This window comes from Calliphora vicina, chromosome 1 (assembly GCF_958450345.1).
Source record: "Calliphora vicina chromosome 1, idCalVici1.1, whole genome shotgun sequence".
NCBI classification, from domain to species: Eukaryota; Metazoa; Arthropoda; class Insecta; order Diptera; family Calliphoridae; genus Calliphora; species Calliphora vicina.
In genome coordinates this window covers 118,538,991-118,554,445 of record NC_088780.1, presented here as the reverse complement: position 1 = coordinate 118,554,445, position 15,455 = coordinate 118,538,991, and the positions used below count along the sequence as shown (strand labels likewise).

Genomic DNA, 15,455 nt, shown 5'->3' with positions numbered 1-15,455 from the left:
ATTTGAATAGAAATAAAGTCGTCTTTACCTAAGAGTGGAGTTTATGTCTACCATAGACAAGTTAAAATATACTTTTGACGTTAAAGTCGACTTTAAATATAAACTATCTGAAGCTGTTTTTAACATTTAACAACAGCATCAGCTGTTCTTCGACAAAAAGTCAAAAATGTTAAAGTTACAAGATATTGGCAGAGATTTTGCAATTATTGAACAGTTATCAATAAAATAAGTACCAAAATAGCCAAAATATGAATTCACCCCTATCGGCAATAAAATATGAAATTTTGTTCCCATGAAATATCCATTTCCCTCGAATGCAAAATTGCTATCGTGATATTCCCATGAACTTTAGTTAATTTTGTTCGTAACAGTTGTTTATTGTTTACAAAATTCCATCTAAAAATTGCACAACAAGGGGAATTTTTTTACGTGAACAAAGTTGATGAACGAAAAAAGGAAAAGGGAAAATATTTCATGTGGAATATTGATTCGCGATAGGGATTTTTCCACCACAAAGAACTTTTTTCTTTTGTTTTCCAGGTTACTTTTATTGTTTTTAACTTAAACATACTTTAATTTTGACTATACTATTGGAAAATAATTAAAAGAGTTGTTTTAAAAAAGAACCGACTTTAGTGTTTGACTATGATTATGGGCCATTGATTTTAATATTAAAACATAAGCATTTTAATCAGATTTTAAAATAATATAAAGATAAATCACATTTGAAATACTTTTCTATATAAATAAAAATAAAATGTCGTTCGTTGGTAATTGCATCAGTTGAGAACGGCCTGACCGATTTAGACAAATTTTTTTTTAAAATGTTGGTCATAGTCCAACTTAGGTTCTTACGGAATGAAAAATTGACCACGCCCACTTTTACGTCCACTTTTTACGATTTATCCAAAATCGGAAAACGGCTACCCCGATTTGGCTAATTTTTTGTTTCAATGTTCATATTAATCCAATTTAAGTTTTTACTGAAAGAAAAATTGACCACCCCAATTAATATCTAAATTCGCTAATAACTTGGCCAATAAGCGTTTAATCAAGAAAAGGAGCTCGATCTGTGATCACTTATATTTCTCAACAAAAATCACTTTTTTATATAAATCGATTTTTTCTATAAAAACTCAAAATATCTAAATTCGCTAATAACTTGGCCAATAAGCGTTTAATCAAGAAAAGGAGTTCGATCTGTAATCACTCATATTTCTAACCAAAAATCGATTTTTTATATAAAAACGCAAAATATCTAAATTCGCTAATAACTTGGCCAATATGCGTTTAATGAAGAAAAGGAGCTCGATCTGTGATCACTTTTTTATTTTTTATAACAAATTGAAAAAAATTCAGAAGTATGAGTGATCATAAATCGAGCTCCTTTTCTTGATTAAAAGCTTATTGGCCAATTTATTTGCGAATTTAGATATTTTGAGTTTTTATATAAAAAATCGATTTTTGGTTAGAAATATGAGTGATCACAGATCGAGCTTCTTTTCTTGATTAAACGCTTATTGGCCAAGTTATTAGCGAATTTAGATATTCTGAGTTTTTATATAAAAAATCGATTTTTGTTGAGAAATATTAGTGATCACAGATCGAGCTGCTTTTGTTGATTAAACGCTTATTGGCCAATTATTAATGATTTAAGATATTTTGAGTTTTTATATAAGTAATCGAATTTTGGTCTGAAATATGAGTGATCACAGATTGATGTATTTTGCAAATGTATTTAATAAGTGGAGGTGGACAATTTTTATTTCTGTAAAAACTTTTTCGGACTACTGCGATTAAAAAAAAAATTAGCCAGATCGGCCCAGGCGTCCTGCCAATTTGGATATATCGAAAAAAAATTGGGGTGGTAATTTTTTCTTTCAGTAAAAACTTAAGTTGGATTACTATGAACATTGAAACAAAAATTAGCCAAATCGGGGTAGCGTTTACTGATTTTGGATAAATCGTAAAAAGTGGGCGTGGTCAATATTTCATTCCGTAAGAGCCTAAGTTGGATTATGACATTTTATTTTTATTTATATAGATAGATAGAACGACAAATTTCATATTTAACTATAGTTTTATATATAAAAAAAATAGAGGGTAAGCGTTCCAAAATTCCAAAAAAAAAAAAAAATTTTGGCTTATAAGGGACACACTAGTATGTATGTTAATGCAACTGTAAAAAGATTTATGCCATTCTGAAGTCAGAATTTATCATTCTGTAAGATTCAAATCTTCTTTAGGCACTAATTCATACATTTAATTAATATTCACACAAATTCATTGCGAACAATTTCTCTTATAATGATTAAATGTGTAATTATGAATTTTAACTGCAATAATTGCTGTGCGTCTTGGTGAGCCGATAGTAATGGAGGGAAGCCCACAAAATACAAGCCATACCAAACTACAATACTGTAGTCATTACACTTGTACAATTCTCATTATTAATAATCGATTTATTATGAATGTTGGTTGAATGGTCGGTCGGCCGTAGTTTAATTCTCTGTCCACAACAGATGCATTAAAACAAAGTAGGCTAAAACAAAGGAAGGAACCCCCATTGACATTCTTGTTGCCTGTTCGTGCGTTCTGGTAGAATACCACCATTTACCAATCTCCCCCAACTAAGTACGTACAGTTGCAACATACATACATACATTTTTCCTTTTCATTCTTATTGTTATTTCTATTGTTGTTGTTTTACTGTTGACACTTTGTCTGCAATTTGTGTTGCATGCTGTAGTAGTACTAGAGCAATTCATTCATTTTACTTACACCCCCTCCCTTTCACTTCATTTCAGTTCAGTACGTTTTGTTTCTGTTGTTGTCGTTGTTGAGTATTTAAAAGCAGCCGTCTGTTGTATCTCTACAATCACTAAAGTAGCAATAGAAAACAATGTACCTTATATAACCGACTAGTTACTTTTGTGTTTACCGGTATTATGTAAAGCGGTAAGTTTGTTTAGTCGTTTCATTAACGAATGTGTTGCTCTCTTTATCGGCGTACCCCCTTCTTGGGGCAATTCCGAAATAAGTTTTTTAATAATACTGTCCATCAAATTGAAGACCATATAATTCTGAATAGGCATGTTGATAATTTTTGTAGAATAAACTTATAGTCCAGCTGGTCTGAATTTTTTTTTACAGTGGTTCAAAACTGAAACTTTAAGCGTAATGTCTGAGAGAATTCTTATTGCCAGAGTTATATTATGGAATTTTATAGTGATAATTTTTGTGGAAGATCTTAACCCTCTAGCTCCCCTTTTTAGCGATCAATGACCCTTTTTCGAGAAAATCAAAAAAAAGTCCTTTCAGGGACATTTGAGGATTAAAATATTTTTGACGCAATATTTATATCTATATTTTCATAACCACTATCAAAAATAGTAAACAAAATATTCCGGATCCTAATGACATTCTCATAAGATCTAGCTTGTCGAAAATATTTGGAAACTTAAACGCAAAATTCGACACGAATATTCTTTGTTGATTAGGAAAATTTAATGAATTCGTGAAGTTCGTAATATATTCACAGGTATTAATATATACACATAAAAAACGGTTAACCATTTTTTTCTGTTTCGATTATTTTATATTTTCGAATAATTCGAAATGACCTTGTTTATCTGTTAACCGGCGTTTTATAATTAATAATATTTATTTTTTAGTTAAAAAATAATTAATTTTTCTAACTTTTTTTATTTGCATTTCCCCCTTGTTATACGTTATGACAATATTTTTACATTACATTTGTTACGGTAATTTTAGTTAGAATGCTCCCCAAATAAAGCTTAGTATTTGGAATTAAATATTTGCGAAATAATTTAGCAAAGGCAGTATTTTCATTCACTTCAATTAAAAACAGCACTGAATACTTTCAAGCAATAAAAGCAGCTCTAGTTTTATAATCACCCCTATCGGCAATAACATGTGAAATTTTGTTCCCATGAAATATTCATTTCCCTCGAAGGGAAAATTGCTATCGGGAATATCATGATGAACTTTACATTCACAATAGTTGATTTTGTTCGTAACAGCTGTTTATTGTTTACAAAATTCCATCTAAAAATTTCACATCAAGGGGAATTTTTTTCACGTGAACAAAGTTGATGAACGAAAAAAGGAAAAGGGAAAATATTTCATGTGAAATGTTGATTCGCGATAGGGGTGAATATTTCAAGAGCGACCCTCCAATCTGGATTATTAATATATTCAAAAATCACTTTCACATTGTATGTTGTATATATCAGGATATCTAAGTTGTATTGCAAGGATGTTCAAAATTATGTTTTTAGGTTAGTCCTTAAAACTTTGAAAAATCCGATTTATTTTTTGTAAAAAAATTTAAATCCATTAAAAGGTTCCTGAAATATTTAGATAACAACAGATTTTATCTAATTTTCTACATGTTTTAAATAGTACCAAATATGTTTCTCTTAACAGAAAAGAAAATATTTTTACAAAATTTATTGTACAGACTAAATGTGAATATGTACAAAAAGTTCTCTTATATGATTTTCATGAATAATGATCCTGCTTAAGATCCCGCCAATCATTCCAGCAGTTATGTCCCATCTTCCCTGATATCGTTCCCCAATTACTCGTATATCTTGGAGAAATTTTTCACATTGCTCCTCACTAACAACGTCTTTTCTTCATAGCCATTATGTTATTAATGATAAATTTGACGTAAAAACACAATTATTTTGAATGGAGTTAAAAAGGTAAATTTAAATTATTTTTTTAAGTCAATGTACAATGTCTCTAAAACAAAAGCCAGTGTTATATTCGAAATCAGCGGACGGATAAACATAAATTACCAAAAAAAAAAAAAATTTAAGGACTAAACCAAAAACACAAGAATTTTAACATCCTTGCAATAACATGTGAGTAGTCAACTGAAAGAGATTTTTGAGGAGAATAATAATCCAGAAAGTATTTTAAGGTTTGGGGGATCGTTTCTGAAGTACTGACCGAAAAATATAAAATATGGTATAAATTATGTAAACAATAAATGACAATAAAAAACAATAAAAAACAATATTTAAAACTAGAGCTGGTAATGAAAAACTAATGATGCCATCAGCAGATGAAAATTCATAAGGATCAGATATTTTGTTTCAGAAAATTAAAAAACTTCCATTTTGTTGTGCTGTGTTATGCTTAGTACTCTGTTCAAAATTTCGTGAGAAATGCTGTCAAACTACATATGAAATTTTTGCGAAATAATTTCGTAAAAGCAATACTCTGTTCTTATTGTGAAAAATATGTGAATTAATCTAGCAAACTTACTATTCAACGAAATTAAAACCACCAGTTTTTCGCATGAAAAAAGCATAATTTTTTCGCAGATATGAACAGAGTACTAGGCTTTATGGACCGATCGTCGAAATTTGGTGATGCCGAACGGCTTGTATAAAACAAATTTGTGCTGAATTTAGTTTGGATATCTATGTAAATAAGGTTGTTATGAGAGCTTTACTATTTTCAGTTAGTGCAATCGTAGGGGGCTAGGAGAAATAATGAACCAATTCTAACCAAATTCAATAAAGTTTGTCGAGAAATTTTGTCGAATTATCTTTGAAATTGTGAGAATGCGAAATTAGCTCCTCTCCAAAATTATTTTTCAATTGATGCAGTTTATGAAGTCCACGAAAAACATTTCTCACAAAACGCTGATTTTCGTAATATGTACTGCTGAATAATTTGGAAATGTTTGAGTCTCTCCATTATCAAAATGACATCAGTCACACTTGATCTGTGGAAAAAAAAATTAAACGAATTACCCTATACAAGAGGTCTGGTGAAATAACTAGCGAATATAGCAGTACATAAGATAACAATTGGCACTTCAGCATTGCCATCTCGGGTTATAGTTATTCTCTAGTTAAGTACTAAGTATGATTGGTAACAAGTAGCAGAACGTAGTGGCTGACGGATTCGTCATTGCGGCACTAGTTCCATGAATTGAGGATTTATTGCTGGCTGGTTGTTTTGAGTTTGTGAGTGTATGTGTGCATCTGTTGTTGGTTGGCCCTTTGCCAATTGTATTGCCATTCATTTGTTTCTTGTTTTCGTTTGTTCGTTTTTTGTTAGGATCTTAATGTCATTACAATTTTTTTATATTTTTTTGTCTTTCGACCCACCTGTGGTGCTTTTCATATGCAGTTGTCAGCGGCCATTTTATCCGCATATTTTCGTTTGTTTTTTTTCCTTTGGTTTCTCGTTGATCCTTGGTTTACCATTGTTTGTTGCCTTATATATCCTGCTGTTTAACAGAATACTAACGATTTTTCCTTCATCAGTAGTGGTACTGAGGGATGGAAAGTGTGATAAGATTCCTAAAATTTTAACATTATATTTGGTCAATTCACAAGGTCTCTTATCAGTCGTATTGTCATAATGTCCTAATAAATCTCGACTCGGCAGCTCGGCTTAACGGATTCTTAGGCATTCGGCGCAGGTATCTGCTGGTTGGTTACGATAACACAATAAACCTAGCATACAGAGTAGTATTATTTTAGGACATTTTTTGCTTGAAAAACAATAAAAACCATTGTGAAATATTAAGACATTATAACAATATGACATGATAAGAGACCTTGTGAATTGACCAATTGATTCTTTGTATGACACGTTACAATTAATCGAATATGGAGGCTAAAAACCCATGCATAGAGTGATCAAATATTCGACATATACAAAAAACCGGTTTTCGAATAATTCGAAAAAGCCTAAATTTTAAAAACCGGTTTTCGGTTTTTTCTCTCAAAAACCGGTTCGAATAACCGGTTTTTTCAATTTATGAATTCAGGTATAAATTAGGCTTAAATACCTTTATTTATTAAAACTAATTAAAAAATCGTTCATTCAGTCTTTTAAAAATTAATTTAACATAACCTTAATTTATTTAATATAACTTTAAATTTATTTTTGATTAAAAAAAAAACAGAAATAACACGTTCAGTTTAAGTGGGATTAACTGTTAAAATTTTATTGTATAAAGATTTTATTTATTTCAACTTTTTGAAAATTGTTCCAAATAATCAAAATCTTTTTTTAAGTAGCTAGTTGTTACAATATTAGATCTTTTAAGTGGATTTTAAACATCTTAATGTTAAACTGAGCTGAGCTTCTAAATTTTGCGAGTCACTTTCAACATATTCCAAATCAGATGAACTTTCATTTAGTTCTGACTGTTTAAAATTTTCAGAAACTCTATTAAAAAGTTTTTCTGCATACTGTATAACAAGGCGAATTCATTACAGTTAAAAAACTAGCAGATTATTTTTAGATCGATAAATATTGTCTGACTTCTATATGCCAAAGTTTGTTTACATTGGTTTTTTAATTTAAGTATAACACAAACAAATTATTCGATTTTGTCGAATAATTCGAGACAAAAAACCCGGTTTTTCGAATAACTCGAAAACCGGCCTTTTGAACCGGAAAATTGGAAAAAACCGGGTTTTCGAATAATTCGAAAACCGGTTTGACCACTCTACTCATGCATATGTCGCATATATATTTTTTTATTAAACATTTAATACAGTGGACGTCCAGTAGTACCAATTATGTATTGTCAGGCCCTTTCTTAGTACCGAAAAATTCGTATTATTGAACAATACATTTTTGTAAAACAATTTACATACTTATTTAAAAAATCCGCATTAAGCATTGACGTTTATTACTTTTTAAACTGATTTCTACAATATTTTCATGAAGACTTCTTAATAATAGTATTTTCGAGGTTTCAATGTTGGTCTCAGCAGCGCATTTAATACTCTTTAAACAATCGTATTCCATAACGCTTTTTAAATTTTTTGTGTAGCTCCACAGCTTTGCATTTTAATTGTTCTCCACCCACTGTGATATAGAATTTTCTTTGTGCTAAAAACCACTCGTAAAGTGCATCCTCCATTTTTTTAAATTCACCACTTGTAAGTCTATACCGATTTTTTAACGAATTCATGGAATTATCCAGCAGTTGCGTTTTTTGTTTAATGATTGTACGTATAATGGATTTGGATAATCCATATTTATTTGAAATTTCAAACAACGATGTTTAATTTTCGTTGTCTGCTATAATTTTTAATTTATCCTGCAAAGAAATTGTCTTTTTTTTACATCGTTTTACTTGCAACATTTTGACAGTTAAAAACACAAAAAACTTTTAAAAATCAAAAAAAACTTCGCAATAACTTCGCTAAACGTGGATGACCGCGAAAGAATGAAGTAAAAACATAATAAAAACTTCATTCATACGTAAATAAAACAAAAATTCTTATAAGAAACCACCATTCGTACTATCGAATAGAAAAAATGTCCATCTATTCGTACTATAGAGTAGTCAATGCAAAAATTTGTCCATTCGTATTATTGGAAATTCGTAATAAAGAGCGTTCGTACTACTGGACGTCCACTGTAAATAATTACACAAAATATATAGGGACAAAACGAAAAATTACGTTGCTTGAAGTCGTATAAAGTTCAGCAAGTTCCAGATCGCAATATGGTAAAGAACCTAGAACGAGCGAAAAAATTTATGTAGAATTTAATAAAAAAAGACTAAAACTAAACGTATCTAGTTCCAGTTTTTTCATAACTTCCTGGTTAAGATTTGTAAGTGGCTGATGGACTAGGTAATGTTCAAGAACAACAGCGGACAAAAAAAAACACAATTCCCCTATAAGTTTCTTGTGCGGCAAGTCATTTGCAGTTGTGGTAAAGAAGCCTATAATTTGTGACATCAGGAACGATAATCATAAACAGCACAGAGTGCCTTTATATGTATATCTGGCCCGATTTGGCATCATGCCACTATGGAAAAAAGCCATTGAGTGGTATTCAAACAATAATCCATTCACTGTCGGAATCGGTTTTTAAAACGACAAAAAATATATATTTGACTTATGAAATCCAATGTATTTTTTTGTTTAATCAATAAAGAATTTAATTATAGATTGAATATAAAACCGATAAATTTCGATTTCACGATACCAATGTACTTTTTCTGTCGTTTTCAAAACCGATTCCGACAACGATTGGATTCTATGACAACCCCGAATGTCAACTGTCTAGTACTTCGGTCTGGGGAATGAAAATTGAGGATTTCCGGCAAATGTGTATAAATTTATAAATACCGAGTACTATACTTATGAATTTGTAATCTTCTTCTTTATATATATAATTCTTCTGTACGTGTGTTACGTGGTAACTGAACACCTCCTTAACGGCTGGGCCGATTTCGATGAAATTGTTTGTGTGTGTTTGAGTAGGTCCCTGTACAATGGGCGTGGCACCTTCCATACGAAATAAAAATGTATTATTGCATATCTGGAGTACTATTATAGTGGGAGTCTTCAAACTTTGTGTGAGCTATGGCAGAACAACGTTTGCCGTGACAGCTAGTATTTTAATAAATTTGTACAATATTTTAATACATTTTGGTATTTTTGAGAATTTTTATATTGAACGGTTTAAGTTTTATTTAACTTAATACAAGTTTCCTTTTTTTATAACTCACTCTTTAATTCACTCTTACTAATATAGTAAAACATAGTTAAGCGATTCAAAAGTTATATACAGTTAAAATTGAGCGATTTTATACCATTCTTATATAAAATTTGAACTTTGAAACTCGATAGAATCCAAACCATAGCAAATTTAAAAATTTTAATCAACTTAAAATTTTGTATTATCGTAGAGAACTCGTGTACCTATATTACAATAATAAAAAACAAAGTCCTATTTCTTGAGGACATTTGTGTGGGGGTCTAGGTGAAACAATGGACCGATTTTGGCCAGGTGTAAATTTTCAAAGATAACCGATGAAAAACGGTTTAAGTCGGATACTTATCGACTAATGCCCCTCCCGTCTATCAAGGTATTACATCACAGGGCCGGAAAGGTTTAGTTAGCCATGTTATTCATATTTTGTTGTAGAATCTTTCCTTAGTTTTCCATGGATACTTTTCACCATACTGCAAACAGTCTGAATGTCCATCTTCCTTTTTGGCATTCTTCCCCCTCTTTTTTCAGTTGTTCATAATTCTTGCTATATCATCATCTTCGCTTTCATTCGTGTCTATCGGAATCATTCTCGCTAAGATTTATGCTGTATCCTCTGAGGTTGTTCGAAAAGAACACCATACGCATAAGGCTAATTATATATTCTTATCTCATAAAATAAGTTATTGGGAATGTGTCTCTAAAAATCTAATCCAACCTTTTATTGTATTACCAATTTTAATGGAACAATTTTGAAAAAAAATATACGAAAAAATTCTACTTCCATAAATATTGCTATAAATCTTTAATTTAAATAAAGTATTCTAAATTTTTGCAGTAAAGAAATATTTTTTAATACAGAGTTTTTTAATCATAATTTTTGGATTCAAATCCATTAAAAACGCCACCAAAGAATTTTGTCCAGTATTTAAATTGCAAACATTTCATAAAAATGCAAATTTTTTTTTCGACTACTGTGTTTTTTTAAAGATAAAAATGCTAAAATTTTATAAATTTTGTTAGAATTTTTATACAAATAACAGTTTTATAATTTTTTATATGAGTTTTTTCTTTTTTATATTAGTTGAAACTATAATCAGTTTAATTTAAAGAAAACTATATTTTTAAAATATTTAATGGGCGGTTTTTGGGGATAAGAGTGGAATGCTGATTACTGAAGTCTTTTTTTTAATAAAGTTTTATAGCAACATCACACTTCATCTCAACCCACTGTATTTTTGAATTTCAGGGTGTGAGTTTTTACTGCTATCGTCATTATTGTCGTCAATCCTACTGACGTCGCCATTCTCATCACTATCGCCGTAATCATCATCATCTCAATTGTTTGGCATCTGCATAATATTGCGTTGCATTTTATTTTTACTGACTGACCTCTGCGGTTTTTGCAACGCACCACAAATTCATTAGTTCATTGTTTTTTGATTGTTTATGCTGCTGCTGCTGTTTTTGTTGTTTTTATTATTGTAGCTGCTCTTGCTGCGGCAACATCTTTCTGCCACCACTTTGAGTTGGCTGGCTGAATTTAAATTTCTGGTGGTTTGTAAGAGCTCCATGAATAGTTATAAAAATTTGCTGACATTTCATTATTATTTCATTTACTTGTCTCGCTGTTGCCCCATAATATTTTATGGTGTGTGAAACTATTAAAAATACTTACTTTTACACGTTTATTTCTTTATTGTTATGAAAACTTTTGTTTTAAGATACGCATCTGGTTGTTGGTGAATTGTTAAATGATGCTGAATGTTGGGCGGAGGGTGTATAAATATAGAATAATTTCATTGGCCGTAAAGCAAAAGTAATCGTAATTAAAAATTTGTTTACAGAACTTTGTATTTCCGAAATAGAACAATGTTACACAACAATGATTAAAATCAATTGCCAAAAATGTCAGAGCGCGATAAAAAATCTTAACATACATAAATGTTAATAAAAAAAGAAACCACTAAACCTACAGTTTTGATTTTTTTATTTGATTGAAATTATTATTACAACTAAAAATATTATTTTTATAGTTTTAATCAATAGTGATGAATTTATGAACTTTTTCCGGAAACCCTACCATTAAGGTTTTTATAGAGCTTTCTGTCACTTTGTTCGAACAGGTAGTCCATCTCCGTTTATAATCTATCACACTTTTGGTATATTGCTGCTCTTGGTAAAAATACCACATTATTGGATACCAAATCAGGTCAAAAATAAGTGGACACATTTAAAAGTCTTATGAATGCAAGCCTCCTCTTTTGTAAACATTCCTTGATGTAAATTTCAGTATTTATTAGGGTATTCAATCGATTAACCGTTAATCGGTTAACCGAATAATTTTGGACGGTTAACTGTTCGAATAATTTAAAATTGCCGATTTTCAAATAACAAATAAACCGATTAATTTGTGTCGATTAGCCGATTAACCGAAATTCCTTTTTGCACTTTAAAAAATGTTGCGTATTTATTTCAAATTCAAATACAAATTTCAAATTAAAATTAGATATTTTTTGAACATCCAATAAACATGATTAGTGAGTATGTATAAAAATTGACATATTTAATTTACATGGCTTTGAAACTTTGTTTGTATTTACATGTATAGACGAAACTTTTGAAATGAGTCTCAAAATCCGTGTTTTTTGAACTGAGTAATACAAAATATGAGCCGTTCTATAATATTTCATATAGTTTTATCAGGGGCTAAATTACCGCATTCAATATCAAGTAAAATTTATCGTAATTTTCTTATTTGAGATTATGGCATTCGATATCGAGCAAGAAATTTAGTACATTTTATCATATCGAAATTATTTTTTGATTCGATATTTCATTCGATGACGAATGCGGTAATTTGGCCCCTGATAAAACTATATGAAATATTATAGAACGGCGCATATTTTGTATTACTCAGTTCAAAAAACACGGATTTTGATTTATGACGTTGTTGCAGCAAATAGGCGATATGTTAAGGGTGTGAAGTTAAATTCGTAAGTTAAATACGTCCCACATATATGTTAACTACTTAACATAGCACTGTTAAATAAAGTAAATTTGAAAAACATAGTTTTTTTTGACAAAAACATAATAAAATTAATTATTTTTATTCACCAATTAAAGAAAATACCTTAAATTTAAACTTTTAGTTAAAAAATAAAAAAAACGTCTTCATATTAAGATTAAAATTACAGTTTGAATATGTAGTATTCAAGTTCATTGGCGGGCCACTTAGGACAGACCTGAATGAGGTTTGGATATGGTAGGTGAAAGCTGGGAGGGAGTAGATATCAAAACTATATAGGGTATACCCAGTTGTTTCTCAGGGAAGGCGCTACAAGGGGCGGAATTTGTTCGATTACTTTGTTTACATTAATGTTCAAAGCGTTATAGGGGCCATTTAGGACAGACCTGAATGGGGTTTTGAGATACCGGGTGAAAGCTGGGAGAGAGTAGATGTCAAAATTATATAGGGCATATCCAGTTCTTTCTCAGGAAGGGCGCTACGAGGGGTGCAATTTGTTCCAAAATTGTTGTAACGTTAAAAGTGTTATAGGGGCCATTTAGGACAGACCTGAATGGGGTTTGGATATGGTGGGTGAAAGCTGGGAGGGAGTAGATATCAAAACTATATAGGGTATACCCAGTTGTTTCTCAGGGAGGGCGCTACGGGGGGTGGATTTTGTTCCAAAATTGTTGTAATGTTAAAAGTGTTATAGGGGCCATTTAGGACAGACCTGAATGGGGTTTGGATATGGTGGGTGAAAGCTGGGAGGGAGTAGATATCAAAACTATATAGGGTATACCCAGTTGTTTCTCAGGGAGGGCGGTACGGGGGGTGGATTTTGTTCCAAAATTGTTGTAATGTTAAAAGTGTTATAGGGGCCATTTAGGACAGACCTGAATGGGGTTTGGATATGGTGGGTGAAAGCTGGGAGGGAGTAGATGTCAAAACTATATAGGGTATACCCAGTTGTTTCTCAGGGAGGGCGCTACGAGGGGTGGATTTTGTTGAATTACTTTTTTAACATTTATGTTCAAAGTGTTATAGGGGCGATTTAGGACAGACCTGAATGGGGTTTGGACATGGTGGGTGAAAGCTGGGAGGGAGTAGATATCAAAACTATATAGGGTATATCCAGTTGTTTCTCAGGGAGGGCGCTACGGGGGTTGGAATTTGTTCCAAAATTGTTGTAATGTTAAAAGTGTTATAGGGGCCATTTAGGACAGACCTGAATGGGGTTTCAACATGGTGGGTGAAAGCTGGGAGGGAGTAGATGTCAAAACTATATAGGGTATACCCAGTTGTTTCTCAGGGAGGGCGCTACGATAGGTGGACTTTGTTCAATTACTTTTTTAACATTTATGTTCAAAGTGTTATAGAGGCCATTTAGGACAGACCTGAATGGGGTTTGGACATGGTGGGTGAAATCTGGGAGGGAGTAGATATCAAAACTATATAGGGTATATCCAGTTGTTTCTCAGGGAGGGCGCTACGGGGGTTGGAATTTGTTCCAAAATTGTTGTAATGTTAAAAGTGTTATAGGGGCCATTTAGGACAGACCTGAATGGGGTTTCAACATGGTGGGTGAAAGCTGGGAGGGAGTAGATGTCAAAACTATATAGGGTATACCCAGTTGTTTCTCAGGGAGGGCGCTACGATGAGTGGACTTTGTTCAATTACTTTTTTAACATTTATGTTCAAAGTGTTATAGGGGCCATTTAGGACAGACCTGAATGGGGTTTGGACATGGTGGGTGAAAGCTGGGAGGGAGTAGATATTAAAACTATATAGGGTATACCCAGTTGTTTCTCAGGGAGGGCGCTACGATGAGTGGACTTTGTTCAATTACTTTTTTAACATTTATGTTCAAAGTGTTATAGGGGCCATTTAGGACAGACCTGAATGGGGTTTGGACATGGTGGGTGAAAGCTGGGAGGGAGTAGATACCAAAACTATATAGGGTATACCCAGTTGTTTCTCAGGGAGGGCGCTACGAGGGGTGGACTTTGTTCAATTACTTTTTTAACATTTATGTTCAAAGTGTTATAGGGGCCATTTAGGACAGACCTGAATGGGGTTTTGAGATACCGGGTGAAAGCTGGGAGAGAGTAGATTGCAAAATTATATAGGGCATATCCACTTCTTTCTCAGGAAGGGCGCTACGAGGGGTGCAATTTGTTCCAAAATTGTTGTAATGTTAAAAGTGTTATAGGGGCCATTTAGGACAGACCTGAATGAGGTTTGGACATGGTGGGTGAAAGCTGGGAGGGAGTAGATATCAAAACTATATAGGGTATACCCAGTTGTTTCTCACGGAGGGCGCTACGAGGGGTGGACTTTGTTCAATTACTTTTTTAACATTTATGTTCAAAGTGTTATAGGGTCCATTTAGGACAGACCTGAATGAGGTTTGGATATGGTGGGTGAAAGCTGGGAGGGAGTAGATGTCAAAACTATATAGGGTATACCCAGTTGTTTCTCACGGAGGGCGCTACGAGGGGTGGACTTTGTTCAATTACTTTTTTAACATTTATGTTCAAAGTGTTATAGGGGCCATTTAGGACAGACCTGAATGGGGTTTCAACATGGTGGGTGAAAGCTGGGAGGGAGTAGATATTAAAACTATATAAGGTATACCCAGTTGTTTCTCAGGGAGGGCGCTACGAGGGGTGGAATTTGTTCCAAAATGGTAACTGATTATTTGTTTTGTTTGTTTATTTTGTTTTTTTAGACTTTACTGCTTAAAATGTAAGTTATTAAAAAAGACATTATTTGTAGCTTTGTAAGCGAAGTTTCTGCTGAATTTCTCAAACTACCCAGCAAAAACTTCGCTTACAAAGCTACAAATAATGTCTTTTTTAATAACTTACATTTTAAGTAGGTATACTGTTTTTGTTTTTTAGACTTTACTATAAAATAAACAAACAAAACA

The 15,455-nt window shown here is 32.1% G+C and overlaps 1 protein-coding gene across 1 annotated transcript in view; it reads left to right on the top strand.

Annotated features, from left to right (window-relative positions):
* Lerp (lysosomal enzyme receptor protein) overlaps window positions 1-15,455 on the top strand; it is a 263,489-nt gene that overhangs the window by 126,629 nt on the left and 121,405 nt on the right. The window lies entirely within an intron of this gene.